The sequence below is a fragment of the Scyliorhinus torazame genome, chromosome 17 (assembly GCF_047496885.1).
Source record: "Scyliorhinus torazame isolate Kashiwa2021f chromosome 17, sScyTor2.1, whole genome shotgun sequence".
Taxonomy (NCBI): domain Eukaryota; kingdom Metazoa; phylum Chordata; class Chondrichthyes; order Carcharhiniformes; family Scyliorhinidae; genus Scyliorhinus; species Scyliorhinus torazame.
In genome coordinates, this window is record NC_092723.1 from 115553968 (window position 1) to 115559321 (window position 5354).

The window sequence follows — 5354 nt, forward strand, 5'->3', positions numbered from 1 at the left end:
CGGCGTCAACCTAGCCCCCTAGGAAGGGACCTGATAATCACCGGAGTGGTTGGCATCACTTTTCATGCTGGCATTGGAGAATCCCACGGGTTTGGAGAATTCCGGCCCATATATCCCAAGAACTTCAGTGAAGACTGTGCAAGGTACACTTCGCTTGATTTAGTTTGAGTCCAAACTTGGTGGTGCGTTCGAATACTTGTTCGAAACGTTTAATGTGTCCTTCCCTGGTTGTGGACCAAATGATGATGTTGTCAATGTACACCCTCACACCTTCAATTCCTTCTGTCATTTGCTCCTTGATCATGTGGAATATCTCAGCTGCTGATATGATACCAAACGGCATACAGTTCAGGCCATGGACATGTCCCCTGAGCTGTGTCCCATTCCCTGAGTGTTCGAATGTTGACTGCTGCGTGTGTGGTGTTGCCTCCCAGTGTTCAGGCATTACAATCTGATTGGAATGCTAGGCAACGAGTCGCACATGCTACATGGCCCGCCCACCTACGGGAATCCACTATGGTTGTGTGAAGTGTTCACTTAACCATGATTGCCAATTTCCTATTAGCTGCATGGCCACAGGCCTTGGCAGTCGATGGGGGTTATGGGTAGCCGGTGAGGCAGGCGGACAGGGGCAATGATTGCCCCGGAACAGGTACACACGATCCAGGGGTTGGCATGGTGGTGCTACGCACAGTTGCCCCCTCAGGACCTCCCCCCCACCCTCCCATGATGGCCTACCCTTGGGGACGGTCCCCCACCCCCAGCAGCGGGACCCCCACCCATTGTCGAGTACTGGGGTAGCAGGCCCAGCGCCCCCGGGCTCTTTGCCTGTGAGCAAAGATGGCTACTCACCTCCTCGGCTGCCCACAGAAGCCCTTCCGCCAGGTTCACATTTTTAAAAAGGAGTACTAATCAGTGCCACCGTGACCACTTGCTGGGGAGGCCGTTGAATGATGGGAGGCCTTTGGATATGGGGAGGCTCTCGTTAATTGTATGGAAATCGGGCTCAAATGGTAATAATTGGTTTCTCGCCACACCACGGCGAGATCCCGATTTTGCCTACGCGAGCAGGCCGGTTGCATCGCAAACTGTTTGGCACCTGGCACGGTTCTCGTTTTCGGTCTCTCCCCCTATTCACCGGCCTCGTTTCACTCGAGCGACAGTGTAACGAGCCTATTGTCTCAGTCGGGTTTTTCTTTCCAGTGTTCCTTTGGCTCTGTTTCTTCATTTGCTCCATAATTTACATTCCATTACTCAGCCTCGCTTTGAAGGTTAATTATTGGGTTGTAAAGTCTTTGCAAATTTTAGCCGAACTGTAATTCTCTCCAAAGGACTTTACATTTAGTTGAAGTTGTTTGCTGTAATTTAAAGATGGGGCAGTGTTCAACAGTTAGCCAATTCATAGCGAAATTTTAAAACACACAAAAAGAGTGATTATTTTTCCAACCTTCGTCTTTAGCTGAACCAGGAAACACATTTTGACATTTAGTGTATGCCCAGCTCATGCTTACAGGGGCATTTCCAATAGCAGGAAAGGCCTACAGATCCTCAGACTGTTGGTAGAATGGCGGCAAAACGCAGGCATAAAAGGCTTAATGAAATTTAGACGGGCTGCAGAATTCCCAGGTCTCCAGAAGCATTCTGGCAGCAAACTTCCATTGAGGTCTGGGGCAGGCTCAACACCTGTCTGCTCCAAACGTTCTCAAAGGATGTGGACTGACAGGAGGACACATCTTCCCTGGCGTGATGCAAGATTGAAATGCCTGATGAGAAAACGGAGAGCAGCGTTTTAGAACATAGAACATAGAAAAATACAGCACAGAACAGGCCCTTCGGCCCACGATGTTGTGCCGAAACTTTGTCCTAGATTAATCATAGATTATCATTGAATCTACAGTGCAGAAGGAGGCCACCTGGCCCACCGAGTCCGCACGGCCCCCGGAAAGAGCACCCCACCCAAAGCCAGCACCTCCACCCAACACTAAGGGCAATTTTGGACACTGAGGGCAATTTATCATGGCCAATCCACCTAACCTGCACATCTTTGGACTGTGGGAGGAAACCGGAGCACCCGGAGGAAACCCACGCAGACACGGGGAGGATGTGCAGATTCCGCACAGACAGTGACCCAAGCCGGAATCGAACCTGGGACCCTGGAGCTGTGAAGCAAGTGTGCTATCCACAATGCTACCGTGCTGCCCTTAAGAACAAATAAATCTACACTATATCATTTTACCGTAATCCATGTACCTATCCAATAGCTGCTTGAAGGTCCCTAATGTTTCCAACTCAACTACTTCCACAGGCAGTGCATTCCATGCCCCCAATACTCTCTGGGTAAAGAACCTACCTCTGACATCCCCCCTATATCTTCCCCCATTCACCTTAAATTTATGTCCCCTTGTAATAGTTTGTTCCACCCGGGGAAAAAGTTTTAAATGAGCATTCATGAGATGCAAAAGAATGCAAATTGCATTCACACCTCCAGCCAGCGGGATGACCGACGCACCATTAACCTGCCATTCGGAGAATTGTAATGGCATTTTGCGCCGGCATGCTTCCGACTTTTTGGCTCCCGTTACATTCTCCGCTGGCCACAAACACTGTCATGGGCAGAATATGGAAAACGCCACTGTAAGTGTGCTACAGGCCAAGATGTCTGAAGAAACTTCACATTTGACAAGACTACATGGGGGATAGTGGGTGGGGTGGGGTGGGGGGGAGGGGGGGTGGAGAGAAAAAAGTGGGCTGGACTGCTATTGAGGGGGATTTTGCACCTTTTTTCAGTGGGTTGAGAATCGAAGAGGGAATACCAAATGGCTTTTACGCCGGTGGGATTTTCCTGCCCAACTGACCCCGCCCTGCCAGTGACGTAATAGGGTTGCTGCCATGCAATGATGAGAACCCCATTCGAGTTCATTTAAATATAATTAGTGAGCTTCCCCCACGTGCAAAACTTCCCGCCCCCGGCAGTGTGACTTCAAGCTGCTGAGATTCCTGACCGGATCTTACAAATGGGGAACTGGCAAACAAAACGTGCCAGGGACGCACAGATAAGTTAAGCCCCTGGGGAAACTTAACTGTGCATTATGGGACAGACCTCTAGGATTTGTTTTGCCTAAGTGTGAAGAAATGTGGCAGGAAAAGCCAGCTGTGGAGCGACGGGCTACACCCCACCTTTCCCACCTGAGTTGGCGCTTATTCCAAAAATGAGAAAATGCCCCCCCCCCCCCCATTGTAGTTGAGCCGCCCGTGAACTGAGCTGCCAGTGCAAGTGAATCTACACCCGAAATTTTGGACAATATCGACTTTGAGGTATTGAACAACAGTTCAATTTCAACCTTCCAGTTGAGAAAATAATAAAACAGATCCAGTGGTGGATTTATACCCCACCTGCTTTTTCTCTCCATTAGAATCAGCATTCCATCTGGTCCCATGGGATTTCCACCTGGCACGTTCAGATAAAATTACCTCCAACAGTTCATACCGGTGCCAAAGAAGAACCAGGCAACGTGCCTCAACGAGTACCATCCGGTGGCCTTGACATCTATCATTATGAAGTGTTTTAAGAGATTGGTTATGAGACACATCAACTCCATTTATCCAGACTGACTTGATCCACTGCAATTTGCATACGCCACAACCGGTCCACAGCAGATGCTATTTCTCTGGCCCTACACTCATCCCTGGAGCATCTCAACAACAAGAGCTCCTACATCAGACTCCTATTCCTTGACTACAGTTCCGTCTTCAACACCATAATCCCAGCCAAGCTCATATCCAAATTCCAAAACCTAGGACTTGACTCCTCCCTCGACTTCCTGACACTTAGACCATAATCAGTAAGAAAAAACAATAACACCTCCCCCACGACAGTCCCTAATATTGGGGCCCCGACAGGCTGCGTACTTAGCCACCTACTGTACTCCTTATACACACACAACTGTGTGGCAAAACCCGGCTCCAACTCCATCTGCAAGTTTTCTGATGACACGACTGTAGTGGGTCGGATCTCGAACAACAATGAGTCAGAATACTGGAGGGAGATAGAGAACCTAGTGGAGTGGTGTAAGGAGAACAATCTATCCCTCAATGCCAGCAAAACTAAGTTGCTGGTCATTGACTTCAGGAAGCAAGGTATTGCACACACCCCCGTCACCTGGTGCCAAGGTGGAGATGAATGACAGCTTCAAATTCCTAGGTGTGCACATCTCCAACAATCTGTCCTGGTCCACCCACGTCGACTCTACCACCAAGAATTCACAACAGCGCCTATACTTCCTCAGGAAACTAAGGAAATTCGGCATGTCCACATTGACTCTTACCAATCTTTGCAGATGCACTTTAGCAAGCATCCTATCTGGCTGCATCACAGCCTGGTATGGCAACTGCTCGGCCCAAGACCGTAAGAAACTACAGAGAGTCGTGAACACAGCCCAGTCCATCAAGCGAACCTGCCTCCCATTCATTGATTTTGCCTACGCTTCCTGCTGCCTTGGGAAAGCGGGCAGCATAATCAAGGACCCCTCCCACCTGAGTTATTCTCTCTTCCAACCTCTACCATCGGGCAGAATATACAAAATTCTAAGAATGCGCACTAACAGATTCAAAAACAGCTTCTTCCCCGCTGTTATCAGACTCCTGAATGACCCTCTTATGGGCTGAACTGATCTCTCTACGCATCTTCTCTACTGTTATAGCACTGTACTCCGTATGCTCACCCAATGCCTGTGCCTATGTATTTACATTGTGTATTTATCATATGTCCGATGTTTTTCATTTATGGAAAGATCTGCCTGGACTGTTTACAGGACAATACTTTTCATTGTATCTCGGTACACGTGACAATAAATCTAAATCTAAATCCTATATTCGAACTGCACTAGGAATACATTGCAATGTAGCAAATGGTTCGTGCTTAAAGAAGAGTATATGCCATTGCGGAAGAGGAGCAGTTGAAAGGTCATGGCATGGGAGTTGAAATGGTCGTTGCAAGAAGAAATGTGGGGGGCGATTCTCCAAAATGGAGACTAAGTGTTCACGCCGTCGTGTTTCACGATGGCGCGAAAAGGGCGTGGGGACGACCGATTCTGTCCCCCACAGGGGGCCAGCACGGCACTGGAGCGGTTCACGCCGCTCCAGCCTCCCTCCCCGACGCCAAATGGGCGCCGTGCCAACCCACGCTTGCGCAGTTGGGCCGCGCCAACCCGTGCTTGCGCGGCAGACTTCTTCAACGCTCCGGCCCCGACGCAACATGGTGCAGGGGTTCTGGGGCCAGAAGCGGAACAAAGTAGGCCCCGGGGGGGGAGAGGCCGGCCCACCGATCAGTGAGCCCCGATCGCGTGCCAGACCCC

General features: G+C 49.8%; 1 long non-coding RNA gene across 1 annotated transcript; it reads right to left on the reverse strand.

Annotated features, from left to right (window-relative positions):
• Positions 1 to 1434: 1434 nt before the first annotated feature.
• LOC140393567 (uncharacterized) lies at positions 1435 to 3920 on the reverse strand. Its single transcript, XR_011935667.1, has 2 exons — positions 3394 to 3920; positions 1435 to 1763 (listed from the first exon to the last, which is right to left on the reverse strand). It is a non-coding gene; the product is annotated as an uncharacterized lncRNA (long non-coding RNA).
• Positions 3921 to 5354: the final 1434 nt, after the last annotated feature.